The sequence below is a fragment of the Petaurus breviceps genome, unplaced genomic scaffold (assembly GCF_028583685.1).
Source record: "Petaurus breviceps papuanus isolate PSGF00001 unplaced genomic scaffold, PetGlider_PUasm1.0 90925, whole genome shotgun sequence".
NCBI lineage: Eukaryota > Metazoa > Chordata > Mammalia > Diprotodontia > Petauridae > Petaurus > Petaurus breviceps.
This window is the reverse complement of record NW_027187380.1, coordinates 29,103,197-29,113,970: the sequence shown is the minus strand read 5'-3', so window position 1 is coordinate 29,113,970 and position 10,774 is coordinate 29,103,197. Positions and strand designations below refer to the sequence as shown.

General features: G+C 39.6%; 1 protein-coding gene across 1 annotated transcript in view; it reads left to right on the top strand.

Moving 5' to 3' along the window:
* The first annotated feature begins 127 nt into the window (after nt 1-127).
* LOC138152650 (zinc finger protein 396-like) overlaps nt 128-10,774 on the top strand; it is a 50,246-nt gene continuing 39,599 nt past the window's right edge. The window contains 1 exon segment of the mRNA XM_069076680.1: nt 128-373. The gene's annotated coding sequence lies outside the window, so the exon portion shown is untranslated.

Below are 10,774 nucleotides of genomic sequence, written 5' to 3'. Positions count from 1 at the left end.
AAAAATGCTCTCTCCCATCTCAACTTTTCCTAAAACATTTTTGGTTCTGTCTTTTACACACCTTCTTGCATTATACTTACTTGCGCACATGTATTAACGCATATTTGATTTTAATTTCCTTAAGTGCATTGGTTGTAAACATTTACCGTCCCACCCCCATTTTTGTATCCCCAGCTGCAGTTTCTCACACAGTGGAAGAACTAAAATGTTTAAATTGAATTCCCCGCCCCCATCTCTATGGTAATTATCTGAACCCACCCTAATGCAAGTTGACCTGGAAACGGAAGTAAATAGTCACTGTTACTTCTGGGAGAACGTTTCCTGGAGGTCTTTCTACATAGAAAAGCTGGTCTTTCACCTTCTTAGGCCAGAGGTGAGAATGAGGAGTGGGTGTGGATGGTCTACGGTGGGGGCGGGCCAGGGAAGCATCCTTCTTATTCTCTGTAGGTAGCGGAAGAGAAACCTCTGAGCATAACGTCGAAGGCTCCCAAGGAAAAGCTGAAGAAGGAGGTGAGAAAGGACTAAATCTGTGTTTCCATGGCAGTCCAAACACACCTTCCGCCTTCTTTTTTTCTTCTTAGGAACTATCAGCTGCTTTGAAAACCTGGGCTTGCCGCTGAGGATTCTGGGTATTTTGGGGGTGGGAGGGTGTAAGTGGGGACCTGAGCAGGGACTTCTGGGACTTGTAGTCCGCTTAGGGCGAGGGCATACTACGGCTGCCGTTTCAGAGGGTCTTCTTGGAATCAGAGGTGAGTACGGGCCTAGAGACCTCAAAACCATTGGAATTCCCCACATATTACCCTTGGCACTAAAGGGATTAGTCTATCTTCTGTTGCATCGTCAAAGATTAGAAATCTTGTAGTGTCCTGTTAGGCATCCCAACCCCTCCCTCCTTTCACTGTTAGTCTCTTGACTCTATGATCATTTACATATTTACAGAGTTGTGGGGTTACAAGATTGTGAAGAATCCTAGAATCCAAATTTTAGGTCTAAAATGGACTGAAAGACCATCTAGTCCAGACACTCGTTAACATCTAAGACGGAAAAATAAAAGGAAAAGGGGAAGCATTTCCTGGGGGAAAAAAAAGTTAGAACAAGAACCCACCCTCTCTGGAAGTCTTGCGGTCTGACAGGGTTAGACCTCAGAATTAGAAATGGGAAATATGGTTTCTAGACCTTCTGCTGACAGGGGTTCATTCTAGATTCCTAGAGGTTTGTTCCCATTCCTTATTGGAACTTGAGGAACTTTTAGAAACTCATAATAATTATGAGTCACAGGTCAGTTGGTCAACAAGGATTAATTAATCACCTGTTAACATGCTCTTTGCTATGCCTTGTGGATACAAACACAAAAAATGAAACAGTTCCTGCTCCCAAGAATCTTACATTCTAGCAGAGAATCATATAAAATATATATAGAATATATACAAAATTAATGCAAGATAATTTTGTGAGGGAGTGTACTAGCAGTTGGACTTCATGTAAAAGGTTGAGATGAATCTTGAAGGAGATCAGAGATTCCAAGAGACAGAGAGTGTATTGCAGGCATGGGAGACAACCAATTTAAAGGCACTGGGGTCTGGAAATGGAGTGAAGTGTGATAATCAGTAAGCTGTATCATGTAGTATGGAGTAAAGTCTAAGAAGCCTGGGAAGGTAGGACAGTATCAGGTTGTGAAGAGCCTTAAGTATCAAACAAAGGATTTTATATTTGATCATGGAGGCAATGGGTAACCACTGGAGTAAATTGAGGGAAGTGGCATTATTTGATCTGCACTTTAGTAAAGTCATTTTGGCAACTGTGCATTTGTGCAACAATGAATTGGAATAGGGAAAGACTTGAATCAAAGAGACTAAATACGTGGTAGGCTAACCAAGATGAGAGATGAAGAAGAGGACCTGAGCTAGGGTGGTAACTATGTGAGTGGAGGATATGATATGTTAAGACAAACCACAGCATCTGACAACTAGTTGCATATAAGGGGTGAGAGAGGGGGAGGATTCAAGGGTTAAAAGCCAAAGTGGCAAACTTGGTTCACTAGAAGGTTAGTCATGCCCTTGACATTAATAGGGAAATTAGAGGAAGGGTGGGTCTTTCTTTTGTGAGTGGCTGTGGGGAGAAGAGAATAGGTTCTTTATTGGACAAATTGAATTTGAAATGCTAATGGAACATCTAGGTGGAAATATCCAATTGGCAGATGTGTAACTGGAGCTCAGGAGAGGTTTTAAGGTTGGATATCATCAGCATAGAAATAGTCATTAAACCCATGGCACTAGTGAGATTACCAAGATCATTTCCCACCTAGGTACTTTCCTGGACTGCATCATGTCTCTAGAAACTCATCATTCTGCAAGATAAAATCAATTCAAAACTCACACCTCCTCATATAATTTCCCCCTTTTACATTCCAGTAGAAATATTATCATATAAAGAATATACAGAATATGTACAAAATTAATACAAGATAGTTTTGTGAGGGAGTACACCTGCAGATGGGCTTCATGTAAAAGGCTGAGATGAATCTTGAAGGAGATCAGGGATTTTAAGAGGCAGAGGTGAGAAGAGAGTACATTACAGACATGGGAAATGGCCAATTTAAAGGCTCTGGGGTCTGGAGATGAAGAGAAATGTGATGAACTTGCATGACTTCATGAAGTTGCATGACTTCATCATTCCCTGCCATCCCCCTTAAGCTTCTTGTTATGTGTTGTCTCCCTGCTTAGATTGTGAGGCTCCTTGAGGCAGGGATTGTCTTATACCTTTCGTTGTATTCCCAGCATAGTTGCGATGTGTTGTATGTGTATACACACCCACACATACATATACACTAACTGTTGTGTGCCCAAGAAAGAAAGTATAAAGAGAAAGGAGAAGAGGGCCTAGGCCTTGTATAATACCCACAGTCAATGGGCATGACAGGGATCATAAATTAGCAAAAGAAACTGAAGAGAGATCAGAAAGGTTTTCATGACATGAAAAACCAGAGAGTAAGGAGTATCCAGGAGAGATTAATCAGTGTGGTGAAATATTGCAGAGGCCAAGGAGGATGCAAATTGAGAAAAGGCCATTAGGTTTGGCAATTAGAAGATTGTTTATTAGTAACTTTGGAGAGAGCAGTTTCAATTAGGTTTGGGAAACCTAATCACAAAGAATTAAGAATAAAGGAAAAGAGATGACTAGGTGGCACAGTGAATAGAGCACCGGCCTTGGAGTCAGGAGGATCTGAGTTGAATCCGGTCTCAGACACTTAACACTTACTAGCCGTGTGACCTTGGGCAAGTCACTTAACCCCAATTGCCCTACCTTCCCCCTTCCAAAAAGCAAAAAAAAAAAAAAGAATAAAGGAGGAAGTGGAGGGATGAGGTGAATAGATGATCCTGAATAGACCAAAATATATTTTAATACCTTCCCTGGGATTTCTCAGATTTTTATGGTTTAAATAAAGCAAGTCTAAAGTACAAAAGGCAATTATTGGGCATATAAAAAGTAACAGTTGAGTACTGCACTAATTTAAAGGTTGGTCAGTGATTGTCATTTGAATTTAAACATCATTACCCATTTCACCATGAAGTTATTTTATAATGTTAATCCTATATATGTATATATCTCTTTGAAATTTTTACATATGCTGTGTTATTTGATCTTGCAACAATTTTGTAAGGAAGGGAACATTAAATATCAATATAGCTACTTTTATAGTTGAGAAAACTGAGGATACAAAGAGTAATTATCTCTTCTTATCCCCCTCCAAGGGACTTCTTAAATCTCTAGTGACATTCATTAGATACAGATATATCCTGCATAAATGACAAACATTTTTACAATATGATCATTAATGCATTATAATCAAACCTCAACCAGTGCTAACCCTTCTATGTAGATTCTTGAATCCATTCCTTTCCATTTCCTCTATGAACCTACTCCTTCAATCATTGCTTTTCCTTCCCACTCCTTGGACTTTAGGATAGAGAAACTTGTTGCTCATCCTTAGTTTTTCAAAGAAGACTTATGATATCATGGGTGGTGTCTTGACTTGCACATGAATTGGATTGAAATGAGGCAGAGTTGCACAGAGATGTCACCCTCACACTCTTTTCCTGAGTCATTGAAGTGTAGTGGTAGGACAAAAGTCAAGATTACTGACAATAGCCCAAAACACAGTAGATGACTTTGGTTTCTTCGATGTCTGACTGAGCTCTAAACACTCCACACTGACTATTTCAGTCCTCTTCATGTCCATTAAAACAGATTGTTCTCATCTGCCCATTTTGCTGAGGGATGTCTTCATATGCTTGGGGTAGACATTCCACCCAACTCACCAATAGTTTTGAGGTTATCCAAAACCCCCCAGAAGAGTTGCTATAAATATTTTTGTACATATAGGTCCTTTTCCTTTTTGGTTTTTTATCTCTTTTGGGATATAGACCTAGTAGTGGTATTGCTAAGTTATTGCGTGGTTTTGTAGCCTTTTGGACATAGTTCTAAATTGCTCTACAGAATGGTTGAATCCGTTAACAACTCCATTTTTCCCACATCCCCTCCAACATTTGTCATTTACCTTTTCTGTCCTGTTAGCCAAACTAATAGGTATAACATAGTATCTCAGAATTATTTTAATTTGTATTTCTCTAATTAACAGTGAGAGGATTTTTTTCATATGGCTATAGTTTTGATTACTTCATCTGAAAACTGATCATATCTTGATCATTTATCAACTGGGGAATGACTTTTTAAAATACATTTCACTCAGTTCTCTATATGTTTGAAAATTAAGACCTTGATCAGAGAAACTACCTTTAAAATTTTTTCACAGTAACTATTGCTAACTGTATTAGCCTCCATCCTATTTCTCTTCCCCTCCTCCCCTGTCCCCAGTTATTCTATATCTCCTTTCACCCTGTCCCTCCTCAAAAGTGTTTTGCTTCTGATTACCCTCTTCAAATCTGCCCTCCCTTCTATCACCCCACCCCCTTTTCTCTTATCCCCTTCCCCTCCTACTTTCCTATAGGGTAAGATATAGTTCTGTACCCAGTTGTGTATTTTTTTTTAAATCAAATGCTTTATTAACTTCTAGTTCACATTGTTCATTTCTGCAAGATTTTGAGTTACAAATTTTCTTCCCATTTTTCCCCTACCCACCACCCCAAAATAGCAATCCCACTGGATATCTCCTCCAATCTGCTCTCTCCCGTATCTTCTCCTATACCCCCTCTAACTTTCCAATAGGGCACAGTGGATCTCTGTGCCCCAGTACCTGTATATCTTATTTTCCATTTACATGTAAAATAATATTGATAATAGTATATATATATATATACACATACATACATATACATACATACATACATATATATATAAATAAATAAAACTTTTTATTTTAAAACTTTGAATTCCAGATTCATTCCCTTCCTCCCTTGTCACCCATCCTTACTGGGAAGATAAGCAATTTAATATAGGTTGTACATGTGTAGCTATACAAAACATTTCCACAGTAGATATATTGTAAAAGACTGACTATATTTCCCTCCCTCCTATCCCACCTCCCACTTTTTCTATTCTCTACTTTGATCCTGTCCCTTTTCAAAAATGGGGGTTTCCAACTTCCCTCTCCTCCAGCCTGCCCTCCCTTCCATCATCCCCCCTCTCATCCCCTTCCCCCTATTCTCCTGTAGGGTGAGATACCGTATTTAGTGTGTATGTCATTCCCTACCTAAGCCAAATTCAATGAGAATAAATTTGACCCATTCCCTTTTGCCTTCCTATTCTTCCCCTCCATTGTAACCATTTTCCCTTACCTCTTCTATATGAGATAGTTTACCCCAAACTGTCTCTCCCCATCTCTTCTCATTATATTCCTGTCTCACCTCTTAATTTCACCTTTTAAATATCATCCCTTCCCGTTAAACTGGTCCTGTGCCCTCTTATCTATGCATACCTGTACACATTCACATATGTATTCATACCCCCATATACCCTCCTATATAAACATATATATGTATGTGAGTGTGTGTGTATGTATATATGTATATATGCACATTTCTATGCCTTTCAATTGTTCTTATAATGAGAAAGATTTCATCAGTTACAATTATCGTTTTTCCATGTAGGAATGTAAATAGTTCAACTTTGATAAGTTCCTTATGATCTTTTCACTGTTTGCCTTCTCAAGCTTCTCTTGCTTCTTGTATCTCAATGTCAAATTTTCTATTCAATTCTTGGTTTTTTCCTCAAGAATGCTTGAAAGTCCTCTATTCCACTGAATGACCATATTTTCCCTTTAAACATGATACTCAGTTTTGCTGGGTAGGTGATTCTTGGTTTTAATCCCAGCTCCTTTGACCTCTGGAATATCATATTCCAAGCCCTTTGATCCCTCAATCTAGAAGCTGCCAGATCCTGTGTTATCCTGATTATGTTTCCACAATATTCAAATTGTTTCTTCCTGGCTGCTTGTAATATTTTCTCCTTGATCTGGGAATTTCAGAACCTGCCTATAATATTCCTAGGAGTTTTCTTTTTGGGATCTTTTTCAGGAGGTGATTGGTGGATTCTTTCAACCTCTATTTTGCCCCCTGGTTCTAAAACATCAGGGCAATTTTCCTTGAGAATTTCTTAAGGATGATTTCTATGTTCTTTTTTTGATCATGGCTTTCAGGTAGTCCAATAATTTTTAAATTCCCTCTCCTGGATCTATTTTCCAGGTCAGTGGTTTTCCCAATGAGATATTTCATATTACTTTCTATTTTTTCATTTGTTTGGATCTGTTTAATAGTATCTTGATTTCTCATAAAGTCACTAGCTTCCATTGGCTCCAATCTAATTCTGAAGGAATGATTCTCCTCAGTGAGCTTTTGAGATTCTTTTTCCATCTGGCAAATTCAGCTTTTTAAGGCATTCTTCTCCTCATTGCCTTTTTGAGACTCTTTTCCCATTTGAGTTAGTCTACTTTTTAAGGTATTTTCTTCAGTCAGGCTGTTGACTCTCATTCCATAATTTTTTTGCATCGTTCTCATTTCTCTTCCCAATTTTTCCTCAACTTCTCTTATTTGATTTTCAAAAACTTTTTGAGCTCCTCTATGGCCTGTAACCAACTCGTATTTTTCTTGGAAGCTTTTGGTGTAGGAGTTCTGACTTCACTGTCTTCCTCCTGTTCCATGCTTTGATCCTTTTTGTCCCCAAAATAGGAGTCTAATGTTGGATTCCTCTGTTTGCTTTGCTTCCCTTGTTTACTCATGTTGTCACTCAGTTACTTGATGTGATCTTTTTGCCACAGTAGGCTCTGCTACCGGATAGGGGAGCTTCGTACCAAACGCTAGGGTTTTCTCAGCTGCCAAAGGTATTAGTTGGGTGCCCTCTCTGAAGCCTCCACATGCTCTGGCAAGGTGGTCACACACCCCAGGACCTCCACCCTAGATTGCAATCCAGATCCAAGCAGGTTAAAGCAAGAGCAATTACCCTTCAGACTGGTTGCTTGGTCCCCCTATAGTCTTCAGGCCAGGAGCTAAAGCTGCCACGTGGCGGTGGCTGTGGTGCCTCAGCAGGTTTTCCCTCCAGGGGATAAAGGTCGACTGCACTCCCAACTACTGGATCCCAAAGTCCACACTGCACTGACCTCTCACTTTGTCCTTAGCATCTATGGGTTGATAATTCTGGAAACCACCACAGCTGCTCATGATCTGAAGTCCCTCTAGCCAGTGGTTGGTCAGGCCCGTCCTTGGGCTAAAACCTCCGGCTTACTCAGGGCTGGGGTGGGCTCCCAGAGTGCTGTGCTGGCTGCTCCCTGCCAGCCTGCCGGGCTGTCATCAGCGGGAGGTTCTTTGTGTCATTTTGTGGGTTCTCTAGCTCCAAAGTTTGTTCAGAGTCACCTTTTACATGAATTGGAGGTAGTGGGAGTTGGAGCCCAGTGGAAGCCCTGTTTCTACTCCTCCAGTTGTGTATGTTATTGCCTCTTTGAGCCAATACTGATGAGAGTAAGGTTCACTAACTCCTCCTCATCTCCCACCTCTTCCCCTCCATTGTAAAAGCTTTTTCTTGCCTCCTTTATGAGATAATTTAGCCTATTCTACCTCTGCCTTTCTCTTTCTCCCAGTACATTCCTCTCTCACCCTTTCATTTTACTTTTTAGATATCATCCCTTCCCTATCCAACTCACACATGTGTCCTCTCTCTCCCCCACCCCCACCCCTTTCTCCCTCCCTGTCTTTTTGTCTCTGTATGTGTGTGTGTCTGTGTGTGTCTGTGTACACTCCTTCTAACTACACTAATAATGAGAAAAGTCTTATGAGTTACAAATATCTTCCCATGCTGGAATATAAACAGTTTAACCTTATTAAGTACCTTATGGTTTCCCCTTTCCTGTTTAACCTTTTATGTTTGTCTTGAGTCTTATATTTAAAAGTCAAATTTTCTATTCATCTTGGGTCTTTTTATTAAGAATGCCTGAAAATCCTCTATCTCATTGTTCATTTTTCCCCCTGAAGGATTATATTCAGTTTTGCTGGGTAGGTGACTGTCGGTTGTAATCCTAACTCCTTTGCTCTCTGAAATATCATATTCTAAGCCATCTGATACTTTAATGTAGAAGTTGCTAAATCTTGTGTTTCCTGACTGTGATTCTACCCTACTTCCATTGTTTCTTTCTGGCTGCTTACAGTATTTTCTCCTTGACTGAGAACTCTGGAATTTGACTTTAATATTCCTGACAGTTTTCATTTTGGGATGTATTTCAAGAGGTGATCAGTGAATTATTTCAATTTCTATTTTCTCTTCTGGTTGATAATTTCTTGAAAGAGGATGTCTAGGCTCTTTTTTTTTTTTTAATCATGGCTTTCAGGAAGTCCAGTAATTTTTAAATTATGTCTCCTGGATCTATTTTCCAGGCCAGTTGTTTTTCAATTGAGATATTTCACATTGTCTTCTTTTTTTTTTTCATTCTTTTTTTTTTTTTGCTTTTTTGGAGGGCAGTTGGGGTTAAGTGACTTGCCCAAATTCACACAGCTATTAAGTGTATTAAGTGTCTGAGGCTGGATTTGAACTCCTATCCTCCTGACTTCAGAGCCAGTGCTCTATTCACTGCGCCACCTAGCCACCCCTTATTTTTTCATTCTTTTGGTTTTGTTTGTTTCTTGATTTCTCATAAATTCATTAGCTTCCATTTGCTCCATTCTAATTTTTAAGGAATTATTTTCTTCAGTAAACTTTTGGACCTCCTTTTCCATTTGCCCAATTCTTCTTTTTAAGGCATTCTTTTCCTCATTGGCTTTTTGGACCTCTTTTGGCCTAGTCTTTTTTAAGGTATTATTTTCTGCATTATTTTTTGTGTTTCTTAATAAAACTGTCGACCTTTTTTATGGTTTTCTTGCATCACTCATTTCTCTTCCCATTTTTTCTTCTACTACTCTTACTTGATTTTCAAAATCAAGCTTTTGAGCTGTTTCATGGCTTGTGATGAACTCATGTTTTTCTTGGAGGCTTTGGATGTAGGAACTTGGACTTTATTGTCATCTTCTGAGCGTGTATTTTGATCTTCCTTGTCAACATAGCAACTTTCAATAGTCAGCGGGTTTTTTTTTCATTGTTTACTCATTTCTCCAACCTTTTAATTGATATAATTCTTTGTTAAAGTAGAGCTGTGCTTCCAGGGTGGAGGGTGCATTGTTCAGGGGTTTTGTGCAACTGTTTTCAGAGAACAGGAACCTGTAGGAACCTGTTAAGTTTTCAGTTCTTCCAAGGTGGTATGATCTAAGGAGAGGTGTTTACTACCCTCCTGGCCTATGCTGTGGTCTGTGAGAGACCACAAGCACTCTTTTTTGCCCTGGAACTGCCACCCAGGACTGTGACCTGGATCCAAGTATGAGCAAAGCAACAGAATCCTGCCTCAATGCTAACAAAAAGATCCCTGTAATCTTCAGAACTATGTTTGACCCCCTTACTGTCTGAGCTAAGAGCTCCAGAAGTAGCTGCTGCCCCTGTTGATTTCATCACTCACAAGATCAGCTCCTTATTTGTGAGGGCTTGGGCTGTGCTGGTGTGGCCTCTGCTACACTATGCTTCTCTCTCACCTTGGTGCAACACATCTTTCCTGCTGGCCTTCTAAGTTGTCTTGGGCTGGAAATTTGTTTCACTCCCTCTTTTTGTGGGTTCTGCTGCTCTGGAATTTGTTTATAGTCATTTTTAAAGGTATTTGAAACGGTTTGAGGGAGAGCTCAGGCAAATCCCTGCCTTTATTCTGCCATCTTGGCACTGCCTCCTCCTTAGAATACTTGAAGCCTGGTAAGCTTATGTCCTTTGGGCAACTTCTTGGCTGAATGAGGAGTGACAGTTTCCTCAGACCAAAAAACACCATCCACTGATCTTATATGTATCATAGATAGTTATTGGGTAGCTTTGAGGGGAAGAATGAACTTCCTATAGTGGGCTCAGATATAGGCTGGACCTCTTAATTCATAGGAATTCTCTGGAAATGACCATAGTTCCAATTATACAAGGATCTTAGGGACTGCTTAGAAATGTTGCCTAGACATTTCAATGAGAGATGAAGGGAGTAAGAAGAAATCAATGAGTTATATTGTTGAGAGGAAAGTAAATGACTTGAAAAGAGTGAAAAGAAGGACATTTGAAACCATCCTCAATATAGTGGAAAAAATGTTGAACTGAGATTTTTGTGACTTCTGTTTAGGAGAATTGCTTCTGCTCCCAACTACCAAATCATTTTACATTTCTGTTTCTTCATCTGGAAAATTAGGAGGTTGATCACTAAAACCCCTCCAGCTCC